The sequence below is a fragment of the Podarcis cretensis genome, assembly GCF_951804945.1.
Source record: "Podarcis cretensis genome assembly, chromosome: 6".
Taxonomy (NCBI): domain Eukaryota; kingdom Metazoa; phylum Chordata; class Lepidosauria; order Squamata; family Lacertidae; genus Podarcis; species Podarcis cretensis.
The window spans coordinates 74,822,335-74,840,136 of record NC_137175.1 but is presented as its reverse complement, the minus strand read 5'-3'; the positions used below and the strand labels follow the sequence as shown (position 1 = coordinate 74,840,136).

General features: G+C 45.7%; 1 protein-coding gene and 1 long non-coding RNA gene across 2 annotated transcripts in view; one reads left to right on the top strand and one right to left on the bottom strand.

Moving 5' to 3' along the window:
* Positions 1-608: 608 nt before the first annotated feature.
* LOC307218896 lies at positions 609-4,995 on the bottom strand. Its single transcript, XR_013840090.1, has 2 exons — positions 3,620-4,995; positions 609-808 (listed from the first exon to the last, which is right to left on the bottom strand). It is a non-coding gene; the product is annotated as an uncharacterized lncRNA (long non-coding RNA).
* An 8,458-nt stretch (positions 4,996-13,453) lies between these two features.
* Positions 13,454-17,802, top strand: part of TGFBR3 (transforming growth factor beta receptor 3) — a 137,629-nt gene continuing 133,280 nt past the window's right edge. Inside the window, exon 1 of the mRNA XM_079981301.1 lies at positions 13,454-13,609. The gene's annotated coding sequence lies outside the window, so the exon portion shown is untranslated. The remainder of the gene's footprint in view (positions 13,610-17,802) is intronic.

The following is a 17,802-nucleotide window of genomic DNA, read 5'->3' as shown; positions in this document are numbered from 1 at the left end:
GGCTATTCTCATTGCTTCGTGGAGGCAAGTATTTCTGCAATGTTGGTCCAGCCACTGAAAAGGTCCTGTTTCGTGTCATCATCAACCTCCACTCATCAACTTCCACGCAGAGATACAGAAAGGGTACAATTCAAGCCGGTAAAATTATTTCTGAGTGGCACCCGTCTACACGCTGTTTCCATGACCAGGACCTGTGTCTTTGCTCCCCACTGCAAAATCCACACTGAGGAATTGAAGGTGTGGAAAATAACAGGCCCTCCTCATGATAAAAACATCCATGACTCATTCATTATGAGAAGAGAAAGAAAGAGATTGTGTGCATCCTAAATGAGAGAAATCCTAAATATCAGAGGTAAATCTCAAGAGTTCAATGGGGCTTATACCCTGGGAAGCATTTAGACCCAATGTTTCTCTTAAATTCCTTGTGAGCTAGTTTAACAAAAAACACGTTACGTCTTCCGCAACTGTAATCCTATATGCTTAGACTTTATGAGCCGTTTCCTAGCCCACTACCAAGAACAAATGAAATTTAACGTCCCCTAAGACGTTGAGATATAAGATGTTCTATATAGAAATCATGAACCAAACCAAACAGCACACACAAGAAATAGTCTGACATCAGGCATTTAATAGGTAATAATATGTTACATATTGTATATTGTTGTGCGCTGGGATTCCCAGAAGCCTCTCCCAATGACGCTGAAAGCTGATATGATGCATTCTCAGCGATCTCCCCCTTTAGCGTTGATCATCAGCCTGTTAGAGAAGGAAATCATAATCCCCAGCATGATGAACTCACATAGATTCCCTGGAAAAATAAATATCCAACATAAGGCATTAATCAGCCGAGCAGAACTTTTAACCTTTGACGCATACAACTTTAGGTAGGAACAAATTGCATTAAAATTCATTCACCAAAGGCGATACAACGCGTTCCACGGGACATTCTCATCGTATCTGTTGTAGAATTGACAGTTTCAGTTAATTATCATTTTGATAAAAACCCGTAGAAGGCTGGAGCGTGTTTAAAGTGCGGAACAAGTTGGGTGAGGCTTTCGGTGATGAGAGAGCAGGCTTGAAGCATCTTGCCAAAACCTTCTCCTCCCCTGCCGGTGCCACTTCCCAGATCTCTCTCTCTCTTTTTAGAAATTAACTACAGCGTTGGGAGAATGGGGATGATTTCATTGAAAGCATTGCAAGGAAGAATGTGTGTCTGCCTGCCTGATGTTGGCTGACCCAAGACTTTTTGCTGCTTGAGGTGAAAGTCAATATTATTATTATTATTATTATTATTATTATTATTATTATTATTATTTATACCCCGCCCATCTGGCTGGGCTTCCCCAGCTACTCTGGGCGGCTTCCAAAAATATATACAGTGGTGCCTCGCAAGACAAAATTAATCCGTTCCGCGAGTCTCTTCGTCTATCGGTTTTTTCGTCTTGCGAAGCAAGCCCATTGACAGCTTAGCGGCTTAGCGCTATTAGCAGCTTAGCGGCTTTTAGCGGCTTAGCGGCTCAGCTGATAAGCGGCTTAGCGGCTTAGAAAAAGGGGGGGGGAGGGAAAAAAACCCGGAGGAACTCGCAAGACATTTTCGTCTTGTGAAGCAAGCCCATAGGGAAATTCATTTTGCGAAGCGCCTCCAAAACGGAAAACCCTTTCGTCTAGCGGGTTTTCCATCTTGTGAGGCGTTCGTCTTGCGGGGCACCATTGTATTAAAATACTGTAATACATCTAACATTAAAAGCTTCCCTAAACAGGGCTGCCTTCAGATGTCTTCTAAAAGTCTGGTAGTTGTTGTTCTCTTTGACATCTGGTGGGAGGGCGTTCCACAGGGAGGGCGCCACTACCGAGAAGGCCCTCTGCCTGGTTCCCTGTAACTTGGCTTCTCGCAGTGAGGGAACCGCCAGAAGGCCCTCGGTGCTGGACCTCAGTGTCCGGGTAGAACGATGGGGGTGGAGATGCTCCTTCAGATATACTGGACCGAGGCCGTTTAGGGCTTTAAAGGTCAGCACCAACACTTTGAATTGTGCTCGGAAACGTACTGGGAGCCAATGTAGGTTTTTCAAGACCGGTGTTATGTGGTCTCGGCGGCTGCCCCCAGTCACCAGTCTGGCTGCCGCATTCTGGATTAGTTGTAGTTTCTGGGTCACCTTCAAAGGTAACCCCACGTAGAGCACATTGCAGTAGTCCAAGCGGGAGATAACCAGAGCATGCACCACTCAGGCGAGACAGTCCGCTGGCAGATAGGGTCTCAGCCTACGTACCAGATGGAGCTGGTAAACAGCTGCCCTGGACACAGATGGTTCTCTCCCTCCTCACAACAGAAACCAACTTAAGTGGCAGCTGAATCTTTCCTCAAAACTGGCTACAAGATAGCATCCTGGGGGGGGGGGGGACATAGCATGGCGGTGGGGCCCCGTGCGCATTTGTTTTAGGGGGCGCTGCACATTTGGCTCCTCACACCACCCTTGCCAGCCCTGCGCCACTTTGTGAGGCTGGGATCCGATCTTAATGTTTTGCCGGGCGAATACTGTAATTCAGATCATATCCCAGCCTCGCAAAATGGTGCAGGACTGGCAGGGCAGCATGAGAAGGGATGCCACAGCCATGTGCCCTTTGATCCCAGCCTCACAAAGCCCTGCCAGCCCTGAGATGCTATGCGAGGTTGAGGTGATCCAAGGGATGTGTCAGCGCGGCCACACTTGGCTTTGTTTGGGGGGGTGCATTTTGGCAGCGTTGACGGCAATGGCTGGGCTGGCATGGAAGGCTCCATTCACCTCCCCCCCCCCCCACAGTGTGTGTGGCCTCCCTGGGCACTGGCAAACTACGCTATGCCACTGGCATCCTCTGCTGCACCTTAGGGTAGCTGGCCCATTTTCTCTTATTGCGTGCTCCTAAAAGATACATACAGTGGTACCTCAGGTTACATACGCTTCAGGTTACATACGCTTCAGGTTACAGACTCCACTAACCCAGAAATAGTACCTTGGGTTAAGAACTTTGCTTCAGGATGAGAACAGAAATCGTGCTCCGGCGATGCGGCGGCAGCAGGAGGCCCCATTAGCTAAAGTGGTGCTTCAGGTTAAGAACAGTTTCAGGTTAAGAACGGACTTCCGGAACGAATTAAGTACTTAACCTGAGGTACCACTGTAGTGAGATTCAGCAAAGGAGGTTCCTAGGCCTGTCAGATAATCCTGCCTCTTGGTTACCTGCCTAGAAGCCAAAGGAGTGAGGGGAAACGGCGTCTGTGGAAAACACCATTGACAGACTCCATCAGCAAAGGGTCGGGCATGTGGGAGTTGTAGTCCAACAACAACAACTAATAATGATGATGATGATGATGATGATGATTTTTTAATTTATATCCCACCCATCTTGCTGGGTTTCCCCAGCCACTTTTGGCAGCTTACAACATATATAAAAACACAACAAAGCATCAAATGTTAAAAAGCAAAATATACTATACAAGCAACAAAAATACCCAATAAATCAATAGAAACCAATAACAGCAGCAGCAGCAGCAGCAACAACAACAAACAATAATAAACTAGAGGGCCACCGCTTCCCCACCTCTGATTTAAAGCAGAAATATAGAAATAAATCAGAAATATCTTACCATAGTTGCGAATACTGCTTGGGTAAACCTATCTGCTTGCATAGTCTGCTTTCCAAGAGCTGCCTGCTAATGGGCAATTTAAAGACTCTTACTTTCTTATGCTTTTTTTTTTTTTGGTCTTTAGACTGCCCTCCAGCTGCCCTCCAGTTGGGGTAAGGAACCTTTGCTATACTACAACTCCCATCATCCCTGGCCATTGGCCCTGCTTGCTAGGGCTGATGGAGGTTATGTAGTTCAACAACATCTGGAGGGCCAATTGTTCCCCACGCCTAACCTAGAGGATGCCTTCAATCAGAGAATCATCCTTGGCCAGTCCTTCAAATAGGGGACTGTACTCTGTAAAGTAGGAATCTGGTCAACTTGCTTTTTGTTTTAATCTAATTTTTGTCCTCCGTTATCATCCTGTGTGTTATCTTTTATCCTCATTCCTTTCAGTTGTTGCAAAGGTCTCAAATAGTTTACTCTACGGTAAACCCACTGAAATACTTTAATAAGCACTTAACATTTATTTCGCACCCTTCACAGAAATGTCAGCGAGCACTTCACACTTGGAAACAAACCACGTTAAAAATAGCTGAACAAAATGTCTTCATGCCGGGATATATACTTTCGCAGTTGACATGAGTGGGACTACTTTAAATAAAGTGGCACATATTATGCATTTAGGTATATTAATGTATGCAGCAATATATTCTGGTTTGATTTTTATTGGGGTTTTTTGTTTGATTTCTGTTATAAACTACCTCAAGAAAAAAACATACTAAAATTGAGCATTTCTGTATTATAAATACTCTGTTGAGCCAGTGCAGTCTTTGCCAATCTAGTCCTGTCCCCCCCCCGAGGGTTTTGAACTACAACTCCCATCATCCCCAGCCAACCTGTTTAATAGTCAGGGATGATGGGCTTTGTAGTCCAAAACATTTAGAGGGTACCAGGTTGGCAAAGGTTGGGCTGCTGGCTTTGTTTTCGGCTTCTTCAACCCGAAAAGGTGGCAAAGTGTGCTTCTGTGGCTGTCTCTGAGTAGTTTTAAAAAAAAAAAAGGTAAAGGATCCCTGGATGGTTAAGTCCAGTCAAAGGCAACTATGGGTTTGCAGCGCTCATCTTGCTTTCAGGCCGATGGAGCTGGCATTTGTCCACAACACAACAGAGAGCTGGAAAGGTTATTATTTTGTCCCTTTGCTGCGTATGCTGAAACATCTAAAGGTCAGGTCTAGATGCACACAGACATGCTAGTTTACCATGAGATATGTCACAAAAATCTGCCTTCTTCCACATAGCATACTACTCAGAGAGGCGGGTGGTGCTGTGGTCTAAACCACTGAGCCTCTTGGGCTTGCCGATGGGAAGGTTGGCGGTTTGAATCCGCGTGACAGGATGAGCTCTGTCCCAGCTTCTGCCAGCCTAGCAATTTGAAAGCACACCACCGCGAGTAGATAAATAGATACCACTTCGGTGGAAGGTAGATGGCATTTCCGTGCCCTCTGGTTTCCGTCACGGTGTCCCGTTGCGTCAGAAGCGGTTTAGTCATGCTGGCCACATGACCCAGAAAGCTGTCTGTGGACAAACGCTGGCTCCCTTGACCTGAAAGCGAGATGAGCACCGCAACACCATAGTCGCCTTTGACTGGACTTAACCGTCCAGGGGTCCTTTACCGTTTAGCTCTACTGATGAAACGGATGACTTTATATCCCTGATAATAAATAAGCTGGAGTGCTGATTTGTTTCAGATTTTGGCAAAGCAATTGCTCATGCCACCCTTTTTGATGTGATTCATGTGTGCACTCAAAGGACGACATCAGAGCCCAAGTCATTTGCATGTGGTCAGCAACTTGTCAGATTCTGAGTTCATACAGAACAAAATTATGCAAAGCCCTTTCCTTTATTTCATTGCTTTTTTCTTTCAGGATGAATTCCTCGGGGAGTTTTTCTTTCCCAGGCTGGTGTTGCTCATTTGTGGAACTCATTTGCACCTTTTAAGATCAGTAGCCATGAGAATGTAAATCCATCTCTCCGGCTCTCTTCTTATTTCTTCCAACATCGGCTCTTTGACATTTAATGAAAGGCATTATATAAAAGGAAGGAATTGTTCCACTGTCATGCTATGAATTCCAGCGAAATAGTGGCATTCTAAAGTATTCTCAGTTAATCTCATTTACGACAGGCAGCTTTGTGCGAGAACATGTTCATTAGTTAAAGGTGAACTTGAGAAGTGCACCAGTTTCAAAATGTGCTCAGCTTTCCCAATGAGCATTTAATTTGTTTCTTGGGGAGCCTCTTCCGAGTGCATATTTCTCCTCTCAGTGATGTCACTCTCCCGTGCAAATGCCATAAATCAGAACCGATCGTATGCGAAATACCATATCTATATCTATTGCATAGCCTTACTAATTTCAGACAGCAAAAGCATTTTTTTAAAAGGTGAGGAGGTCATGGGAGAGACTCATTCATGCTAAGAAAGAACTGTTTCATTCCTAGAATTGAGCTTCAACTGAAAATAAGAATTGAGAATAGTACCAAACTGTACCTTTACTTGAGCAGCTGTTTATATTATAAAAACAGTATCTAGCAACTGTCTCGTGACAACTGAGCCTGTCAAGCAATTAGATAATTTGTAATTGACTAACCACCTGCTTTTTAACTCATTAATCATTTGCAAAACGATCATTCCAACACGTGTATTTATATATTGGCATATTTATTCACTTGCCTATACAGTGGTACCTCGGGTTACATGTGCTTCAGGTTACATACACTTCAGGTTACATACGCTTCAGGTTACAGACTCCACTAACCCAGAAATAGTACCTCGGGTTAAGAACTTTGCTTCAGGATGAGAACAGAGATTGTGCTCCGGTGGCGCGGCAGCAGCAGGAGGCCCCATTAGCTAAAGTGGTGCTTCAGGTTAAGAACAGTTTCAGGTTAAGAACGGACCTCCAAAACGAATTAAGTACTTAACCCGAGGTACCACTGTAAGAAGACTGCTGTTTGAATGAGACAGATCAACAGCAACAAACTGAGTTGAGTAATAATAATAATAATTTATTATTTATACCCCGGCCATCTGGCTGGGTTTCCCCAGTCACTCTGGGCGGCTTCCAACTGAATATTAAAAACAATACAGCATTAGACATTAAAAACGTCCCTAAAGAGGGCTGCCTTCATTTGTCTTTTAAAAGTAAAATAGTTGTTTATTGCCTTGACATCTGCTGGGAGGGCGTTCCACAGGGTAGGTGCCACTACCGAGAAGGCCCTCTGCCTGGTTCCCTGTAACCTTACTTCTCGCAATGAGGGAACCGCCAGAAGGCCCTTGGCACTGGATCTCAGTAGAGATCTTCAGGTGCCTACTGTGTCTCCCTGGAGATCTGATGCCAGAACAGTGGACTTTAGCTGTCTGTTAGAGTCTGTAAGCCGTGTTTCCACCTAGGCTCAACCTATATATTTGAAAATAAACACAAATATTACATATTCCCAGTGAAGCCTGGATCATTAAGACAAATGGGGCATTGCCCCATCAACATCCATCTCAGCCAGCCCCCCACCTGCCTGATTCTTTTACTTGCAACTAGTCTAGGGACGTGGGTGGCGCTGTGGGTTAAACCACAGAGCCTAGGACTAGCCAATCAGAAGGTCGGCAGTTCGAATCCCCGTGATGGGGTGAGCTCCCGTTGCTTGGTCCCTGCTCCTGCCAACCTAGCAGTTCAAAAGCATGTCAAAGTGCAAGTAGATGAATAGGTACTGCTCCATAGGTACTGCTTAAGGGACGCGGGTGGCGCTGTGGGTAAAACCTCAGTGCCTAGGACTTGCTGATTGCATGGTCGGTGGTTCGAATCCCCGCGGCGGGGTGAGCTCCCGTCTTTCGGTCCCAGCTCCTGCCCACCTAGCAGTTCGAAAGCACCCCTAAGTGTAAGTAGATAAATAGGTACCGCTTTATAGCGGGAAGGTAAACGGCGTTTCCGTGTGCTGCGCTGGTGCTGGCTCGCCAGAGCAGCTTCGTCACGCTGGCCACGTGACCCGGAAGTGTCTGCGGACAGCACTGGCTCCCGGCCTCTTAAGTGAGATGAGCGCACAACCCTAGAGTCGGACACGAGTGGCCCGTACGGGCAGGGGTACCTTTACCTTACTGCTCCAGCAGGAAGGTAAACGGCGTGTCTGTGCGCTGGTCTGGTTCACCAGAAGCGGTTTAGTCATGCTGGCCACATGACCCGGAAGCTGTACACCGGCTTCCTCAGCCAACAAAGCGAGATGAGCGCCGCAACCCCAGAGTCGGCCACAACTGGACCTAATGGTCAGGGGTCCCTTTACCTTTTTAGTCTAGGGAGCAGCACTGCCTGTCACCTTCCTCCTGCTCCTTAGTCCCTTAGCTCCAGGGAAACCCAGCCAGATGGCTGGGGTATAAATAATAAATTATTATTATTATTATATTATTATTATTATCCTATGATTTCTAGGCACGTGTCCACTACTTTCCATAGGGAAAATCCGTTGTTTACGGCTGAATGGAACAATCATCAAGCGAACAGCGGGTTTCCCCAGGGAAAGCATTTGAAGAAAAGAAAGATCTCTTGGACCTGTGCCTAGAAATCACAGGGCAAATGCAAGTGTGGATGAGCCCTCTGTGTTGCCCCTTGTAGAACCCAGCAGGCAGGAGGACGAGGATAAAACTTAAATCAGTTGGCTCTATCTGTCATTGGCTCTAGCGCCACCTGTTGTTGGCCTCCTGGCCTGCTGCCCATTCCCAATTGGCACCAGCCATCACTGTGCAGTCCACGAAGCCTCCAGTAACCTGGGGCACCCGAAGTTTCGAATTAATGGAAAAACTTCCATTTGTGACTTTCTCTCAACAAGCACTTGGATCTTTTCCAGGAATTTTGTGAGTAACAGTTAGGACACAGTATTGGAAGTGAAGTCTATTTCAAGCCAGCAAACTGTGTTCCCATCCTCTGGGTTCTGTGCCCTGATCCACAAATAAAGCTAATCCCACAAAATTCCCAAAGTGGAGCAGCCACAAACCCCAACTGAATTAAGGATAGCACAGGTGCCCTTTATTAATTGCTGCGACCAAAAGCTATAGCAATTTTACAACTCACAAAAGCATGGAGTAAAAATATGCCTGCATCATCATTTTTGCATTTTGATCAGAAATCCTTTACAGGATTCTTCTATGGAAGAAAAAGCAATGGTATTGTCATCAGTCTCCATTTAGGCACACACACAGAGATTTCAGATTTCTGAGTATCATCCAATTTCCTTCTATGGGCTTACACTCTAGGATTACGGTCCTAGAGGCTAGAAAATGTTTAACGTTTAAATGTGCAGATACAGCTGCAGCTTACCCTTTTCACTTTCAGTTCAAGGGACGTTCCTCTCCCACACCTCTCTGGTCGCACAGAAAGATTATGCATCCTAAAAGTAGCAGAGCAGTGATAAGGCACAGCAGTGGCACGCTGCAACATGCAGAATGTTCCAGCAAGTTGAAAACAGAAAGTTGAGAGAGATTGGCCCCAACTTGTGCCCGACCCTCGTTCTGGCAGCATTCTTGCTTGGGCTTGTTTTATTCACAAATCACACCCTGAGCACATGCCTGCTATATGGTCTTCCTTGCCACAGATTTACCTAAGAGTTTAGAAGTATGAATCTGGGATGATGCTCCCCTGCTGATTCCGCAGAACAGGAGACACGAAATGAGTGGAAAATATTGGGATATAAGTGGAACCTGCATCAGTTTTGCTTAGGGTTACAGCCAGTCATGCCTTATTCCTGATAGTAGAGCCTGAGACTCTGAATCTCAGGGTCGTGCGTTTGAGTCCTACCTTGAGCAAAAGATCTCTGTATTGCAGGGGGTTGGACTAGATGAGCCTCGTGGTCCCTTCCAATGCTATGATTCTGCAATTCAATTCCATTTTCACTCCCCTGCTCAGTCACTCACTTTTCCGTGGCCACAGTATACACTCAGTTCTCACTGTGCTTTGTGTGGAGTTCCCCAGCCTAGTTCCCTCCCTAAACTGAAGACAATTTTGTACTCCTTCAAACCTTGGTGTTTCTCCAAGCCTGCTGATACCTTCCCTCCTGTTTGTAGGTGCTGCTGTTTTGGCTACATCAGAATCTCTTCCCCCTGAAATGATTGTTCTGTACAGATATTCCAAAACAAAGCCAAGCCAAATTGAAGCAGCCTGGTTATTCTACCACACTGTCTCTCTCAACACCAGCCATAAATGAAGTTGATTCTGATTCAAAACTAGGGTTGTCATTTTTCAAAAAGTAAAAACCAAGGCAGAAAGTTGTTGAGCTTTTTTTTTTTTTTATAAAAACGCTAACCCCCATCCCCACAATTTTTCAACTGACTTGCCTAAGATCCAGGACAAAGCCCTAAAACGCTCAACACTTTTCACTTTTGGGAATATGGCAACCCTAATAAAAGCATTTAAGGGGGGCGGTCTGGATTAGAGCAATGGCATGGGGGTAAGGTTGGACCCCCCCCCCCCGTACCATGGACCTGATCCAAATAAGGGTGGGGAGGCTCTGAATTTAAAAATAAAGTTATGTTGGGCAGCCCAAACGCAGAGCTCCAATGTAACATGTAGTTTGGACCTTACTTCCAAATAAATAGCCACAGGATTGGGCTGTGCATGGCATGCCTAAGACTTCGTGCATTATTACACCGGAAAAAGTCTCTCTACCAAATCTGGGAGTTCTGCTTGGCAGCTCGAGTTGTAACTGCTAGACGGCGTCCGCTCATTTACTCCTTCATTGCTACAAAATAGGAGCAGTGAGTCATTCACTTAAGATGAGTCAGCATAGAATTGATTAGAAACAGGAGCCTCCCCAGGAATTTGGCTTTTATACTTACTTGATTTTGAGACTCTTTGGCAGCAATCGCTGTTCTGAGTTAATTTCCTCCTAGGCAGATTTTAATGTCATATTCTTCTTCCAGAGCTAGGGCCAGTGTGGTGTCGTTGTTAGAGTGTCGCACTAGGACATGGGAGACCAAGGTTCAGGGTTCAGATTCCCCACACAGTCAACAAGGTGACCTTAGGCTTGTCATTGAGCCTCTGCCTAACCTACCTCACAGGGTTGTAGTGAAGGTAAAACGGGGAGGAAGAAAACTAGGTTATGCCACATTGAGCAGTTTTGGAGGAAAGGTGGGATTAAAAAAAACACAAGGAACAAATGGTCCTGCTCCTGGCATCTGTTCCTTCAAAACTCTGACTAAGTCAGTGGCCAGGAGTTTCCTGGTCTTGGGGAGGGGATAATGAGAACTGCTTAACACTGGATAAATTGAGATGCAATAACGCTGGTTAGGGATGCGGGTGGCGCTGTGGGTTAAATCACAGAGCCTAGGACTTGCCGATCAGAAGGTCGGCGGTTCGAATCCCCGCGACGGAGTGAGCTCCCATTGCTCTGTCCCTGCTCCTGCCAACCTAGCAGTGCGAAAGCACGTCAAAGATAAATAGGTACCACTCTAGTGGGAAGGTAAACGGCGTTTCCGTGTGCTGCTTTGGTCCGCCAGAAGTGGCTTAGTCATGCTGGCCACATGACCCGGAAGCTGTAAGCCGGCTCCCTTGGCCAATAAAGTGAGATGAGCGCCGCATCCCCAGAGTCATCCACGACTGGACCTAATGGTCAGGGGTCCCTTTACCTTTACTTTAACACTGGTTAAATTGGGACACACGGGGAGGCAAGCTTCTATGGCAGAATGCAAAGGAGCACAGCAGGCATGCTTCTGCCATTCAAGCTGGGACAGGAAAACCTTTTTCAGCATGAGGGCTGCATTCCCTTTGGGGCAGCTTTCCGAGGGCCACAAGTCAATGGTGGGCAGGGCCAGAGGCAAAAGTGGAAGGCCTAATGTCAATTTTCCCTTTGTAATATAGGCTAGTTTCCACACCCCTTCCTACCTTCCAAGCGAATGACATTAACAGATTTCAAGGATGCATTTTCAGCCAAGGGTCTTTGAGGGCCAGGGAGAGAGGCTGGAAGGCCAGCATTTAGCCACCTGCTCTGAGGTTCCCCATCCCTGTTTTATTGTGCAATCAACAGGTTTACTGTCAGTATTATATTTAAGTTTATATTATATCAGGGTCGCATTGAATACTTTTGGGTGTGAAAGTTAATGAGTTAGGCATTCTACGGATTACCTGGAGCACCTGATGGAGAATCTCGAGGTGGGGGGAGGAGGAAATCCTGTCTTCCCCCATCCTCTGTCCTATCACTCCACTCCTTTTATCTATTTGTCAATTTAATTGTATCTTTTGGGATTTTGGCATCATGAGGTGGGGGGTCTGAAAGGGTGGCAAGATGGGAAGAGGTGAGAGACACCGTTTCATGAGAAAGGGTTGTGGAAGATTGGATTTATTATGTGGAAAGGTTCCGGGAATATAAGTTGTTTTATTAGATTTAAAATAATAAAAACTGAATTAAACTAAAGAGAAAAGTCAGAGCGGGGATTTGTAACAGAGAAACAAGGGGGTGATTCACTTTGTTCTGTACTGGGAGTAACTAACTGTCCCTATTGCAACTGGACAAATCTTAACGTGGTGGTGGTGGGGGTGCGAAGAATAAATCATGTATAAATACTTGCAGTCTCGCTTCTGCATTGTCATGTACGATCCAGCTGTTAATGATTTGAATCTTTTGTTGCGTGCAGTTCCTGTCTGGGGGAGTAGCAGTTATGCAACACAGTTAGGATGAAAATCCCATTGAATCCTGCAGGAATGCAGTGTTGACTTTAAAGCTGCAATCCTAAACCGCCTTTCTAGCAAGTTCTCTTGAACTTAAGTGAGGTTTGCTCCTGAATAGACATACATAGGATTGTGCTACGCAGGAAGCCACCAAGAACCAGTCTTAAATTCACTGGTCAGGAATGAGTTGGATCGCTGGCGGAATATTTCTTTGGCGGGGGACGGAGCAGTCGGTGTAAAGAGACGAGATTTTTTTTTTTTAAGCTGAAGAATTTTGTTATTTCCACAAAGCTCCACAATTTTTGTGGTTCCCTAAAAAAAAACAGCTCTACAATTTTTGTGGTTTCCTTAAATTCTCAACAATTTCAGTGACTCTCCCCCCCCCAAAAAAAAATCTCAATAATTTTGTTGGTTTCCTTAAAAGGCAGAAATGATGCCTGGGGGGAATTTCTGAAATGTGGCGCTTTGTCCTGGATCTTAGGCAAGTCAATTTGGTGTTTTGGTAAGAAAAAATATATCTCAACAATTTTGGGGGTGCCCTTAAAAAAATCTCAACAATTTTGGGGGTTTCCTAAAAACAACTTTTGGGGTATCCTGGTTTTTACGTTTTGAAATATGGCAACTCTACTCAAACCTGGAATTCTGCATCAACCGGACATGCCCGGGGGGGGTGTGTGTGTGCAAATGTTGCAATGACTAATTTCAGAAGTTTTGAGTAGGAGAAAGTGATAATTCCGACTTGTCCGGCGGCGACCTTTATAGAGAGGATCCCGTAGGGAAACTGTCCGGATTTAGGAAGACTGAGCTGTAATACATATTGCACAACGTGTTTTTAAACAGCCGAGACCCGGGAAGAGAGGGAGGGAGTAGCGGCGGAGATCAGCCCCAAGCCGAAAGACCCGGGTCTTCCCACGTTTACTCCCGCCACGAGGACTCTCCCCCCCCCCAAAAAAAATAATAATAATCTGGAGGCCGTCAGGAAACGCCACTGCGAGCGTACCATTACCCCGTCCCCCCCTCCGGGGCTCCCCGAAGGGGACTGAAAGACCCGCCGAGGCGTGCGAGGGGAGAAAGAGCGAGAGGGGCGTGTCCACCGCGAGCCCCGCCCCCGCCCCTCCGCCCAATGGGAAGCCTTCTCTGCTCTGAGCGGCGGGGCCGCGCGCCACTCCCGTCCGTTCCTCCGGTTCTCCTCAGAGAGGCTTCATCGGAGAGTCTTCTCCGCCGCTTCCTCCGGACTGAAGGGGAGGCAGAGCCGGGAGAAAAGGGGAGCAAAGGGGCATCGCGCTCCGAGAGGAGAACTTCGGTTATTTGCCAGGTAGGAGCCCGGCGTGTGTGGGGTGTTTGTGGGGAGAGTGTGGGGCACGGCTGGGGGGGGGGGGAAGCGGCGGCGCCGTGTGGACGCAAATGCGGGGCAATCCCGGGATAGAGACGTTTTTGAGCCGCGCGGTGTGTCCGCTTCGGCCCACGAACCCACCTTCTTCAACCCGTCGCGAAGACCTGAAGCCCCTCGGAAGAAGCCGGCCAACCTCCGTCTCTTCTCCCTCCCGAGAACAGCATAAGACGAGGAAATCCTCCCGCGAAGAAAAGTCACGTTTTGTGTTTCCACCCTCGCGGGAAACATGTCATGGTAGCTGGTTCCCATTTTTTTTTTAATGGGAACAAAATCGGAAACCCCTCACATATGGGGTAGTTTCATATATAGGTTCGTTTCTGAGAGGAGCAAACGGTTGCGGTTTATGCCAGGCGACTTTTTATACGCCGAGAGGAGTCGCTTCCTTGGCGCAGGAACTCTTGCAGGATTGGAGATCCGAGGGAGACAACAAACAACAACAACAACAACAACAACAACAACAACAACAACAGAAAGATCGTGAGTCCTAAACACACACACACACACGACAACAACAGAAAGATCGTACAACCTGAAAAAGAGACACAAGGCATGCACTTTTGAGAGTCAAGAAAATCTTTCATGAAAACAAATCTGTAAAAAAAGACAACAGCGACACACTAATGGATTTAGCTAAAAGAAATCGCAAATCCAGTTAGAGATCCGACAAACAAAATGAAATAAAAAGTAAAAGCCGGTGTGTGTGTGTGCAACATATCAGATCAGTCAGTCCCCTTGCACAATCTACAGCATGGTCTTTCATGAAAGCAGCAGGAATACTTTTAAAATAAACCCCCCTTGCCCCCCCCCAGGTGCATCAACTCAGTGGGACAGTGGCGTAGCGTGGGGGGTGCAGGGGAGCCCGACCGCACCGGGCGCAACATCTGGGGTTAGGGGGCGCAAATCCACGGGTTAGGGGGCGCAAATTACTTGCCTTGCCCCGGGTGCTGACAACCCACGCTACGCCACTGCAGTGGGAGCCTTTGAGCGAAGTTCACAGTAGGAAATTGTCTGTCTCTGTGATGGAAGTTGATATTTTACATCATTTCATTTTTTAAAATTTGTCTTTTTGATTCTGTGCAGTTGTGCATTATTCAGGCACGTGCCCAAAGCAGTTCTTACGGCGTTCTCTGTGTTGTTTACTATTGCGCAACTGCTACTATTATGCTTCTGAGTTTTTGGCTATGATTTCCCTTTTGATTTGTGAAGCATCTGAACTATGCTGCTCTTGCTGTGTTTACATTTTGATAAAAAGTTTCTGGGACCATACTCCCATATAACAGCAATACATCACTGTTTTTAAATGGTGCAGCCAAAACATCTTAGCGTAATGCTGCATTTTCTTTACTTCTTTAAACACCAGTGTTAGGTGAGTTTTGTTCACAGCTTGTTGCAGGCTTTTTGTGTGACCCCGGGAAGGTTTGTAAACTTTGTGTTGCGGGTGTGGACCAGGAATAAATGAAATCAAGTGGATGAATACTATTGAAGAGCTCTGGATGGACGGAAACTTAGGCTGCACACCTACTTGAGAATAAGCCTAATTGAACTTGCTGGGGCTTGCTTTTGGGTAAACTTGCATAGGATTGGACAATTGGACATGCCTTTTAACTCTCCTGGGAGCACTAGTATATTGGCATTTAAATGAGTGTGTTCAAGAAAGTTACACTCTCAGTCTCATGTTCACTTACTTGGGAGTAATATCCACTGAATACAGTGAGTTATTTGGGGTAAACTTGCATACAGCTGGGCTGCCAGGCAGTGTCATTCCAGGACGGCAAGAGCAAGTTTGGTTTATGAATTTTCGAGTGTAGGTTTGCCATTTGTGGTTTTGTGGTATTGACTGAATTGGACAGAGCAACAACCAGCATAATATGTCGTTTGGACGAGTTGTACAAAATTATATCCTTCTGATTATTGCTGTTTCATTCTTGTGGCTACATCTTTCAATGCAGGATAACACTGTAAGTTAATACAGCTTTGCATGTCTGGACTGTTTCTGTCAAAAGTTTGTAGCCAATGTATGGTTGTTGAGTGTTCTGTATTTAACCAGCTGATTCTTTAAAGGGCTGTCCCTCACTTTAGACCATTTCTTTGTCATGAAATGTGCATAAGAGGGAATCACTGTTTTCCTGTTTAAAACAAAAACAAAACTTAAATTGATTTGACAGTTAGTACTTTTGAATCAGAGTTAAGTATGTTGTATTATTACTTGATTCCTAAATGTAGGTTCAACAATCATACTTTTTTGCTGCCCCCTTGGGATCTTTTGCAACTTCACTGAAGTTGAAGAAGTTTGTAGTTACAGTCAAATCATTACCAACTCTTGCCTGAATGTGAACCAGATCACTATGTTTCAATCATTCTTTGCTGCCTGATTTTAGTGCACAACATCTAAATGCCTTTTATTTTCCTTTATAAAACAAAGCTGAAAAACTCAAGTAACAAAATTCCCTGTGGTGTTTTGGTCCTTATTGTGCCAGTTAAAAATGCTTAGGAATGGCGTGTGTCAAAGTCATTAACAGAATCATCCCATGTATGCCTACTCAGAATTAAGTCACATTGTATTTAATGGGGCTTACTCAGTAAGCCGCATTGAACTGAATATGAAGCAGTCCTGTGCACACATTAACTGTATGTAAGTCCTATTGGAAACAATGGGACTAAATTCTACGTACTGTACTTTAAGGCTTCAGCAACAGACAGTGGCACAACTATGTGCATGCCATGATATCCCCTGTTCCTACTTTTTACTATTAAGCCGCATTATTTCCACTCTAACTCTCTCAACATACATTCATGCAGTGAGGAACAGCAAGCCAAGTTTCCTTCTAGTCAAGGTGAGAAGAGCGAGTACATTTCAGCTGTCTGACAGTGAAAACCTGATTTATGGTAGCTGTTCTCACCATGTCACACTTATCCCTACAAAGCAATCCTATTAGCATCTGTTAAATATAATAGTGCAACTCAACAGACCCCTGAACATTCACATCAGCATCAGTGCAGCTGCTTTCAATGCCAAAGTGAATATCATACTGTCACAGTTACTATTCATATCAACTGTGCTGTCCTAGTGTTATTAAAGTCAGTGGGAGTTGACTTTTGAGTAAATATGCATGGGGTCAGATTGTAAACGTTTGGATGGAAATGATAGATAGGTTGGCTTTTATGATGCCTAAAGAAAACAGTGTTCAGTGTGATGCTTAAAGATGGGTAAGGGCTGTAGCTTGGTGATATGACTTTGTGTGTAGAAGGTCCACGTCCAATCTCCAATTTTTTTTATATTAATAAATATCAGGACTGATCCCTGAAAATTTTATGCTGCTGCTTGTATCTTGTATGCAATGTGTCTCCTCTAAGAAGACAATGCAATCAATGGTATTTATTGATTTTAGTTGGGAGGGACTGTGACTCAGTGGAAGAGCATATAGTGGCCCTAGAGGTCAGGAAGGCTGGAGCTTGAAGCTATTGCTTCAGCAATGAAGCAGCTCAGACCTGGAGGCTCCACCTCCTTCCTGTCAGGTACTGATCCACAGAGGAATTTTCTTGTGATTCCCCCTCCTGAATAGCCTTACAGATAGCTAGCCAGGTCCTTTGGTAGCCACTCTTAAGTTCTTTCATGGCTCACCATCTCATCTGCTCTTGTGGCCACAGGGGAGGTCTGAGAGCAGGCCAGGAACCTAGGCAGCTGGTGGGGAGATCTTCAGTCTGGAGTAAGGATGTCCAGGTCCAATGGTTCCTCAGGATCATTGGTGGTATGGAGATATTCTGGAGGGTCCTGCTTCCTTGCTTATCAATGGAAGAGACATTGGGGGTTGAGGTCTGGCCAGAGTTGAATCCTGACTTTGGCTTTGTTCATAAAGAAGGTTTAACATTTGGTCCCTGGCCTCTCCAGTTAAAATAATTATTGTAATAACCAGGTAGGTAGTGGCAAAGACCTCTGCCTGCACATTAGGGAGCCTTCTGAAACTTTGTGTCCTCCAGATGTTTGTTGTTGGGCCCCAGTTCCCATCAGCCCAGCCAACATGGCCCACGAGCAGGGAATTTAACATTGGGCGGGGGGGGGGGGCTCACCACTGCATCCCGTTTGATGTTAAAATTGAGCCTCTACCCCAGAGCTT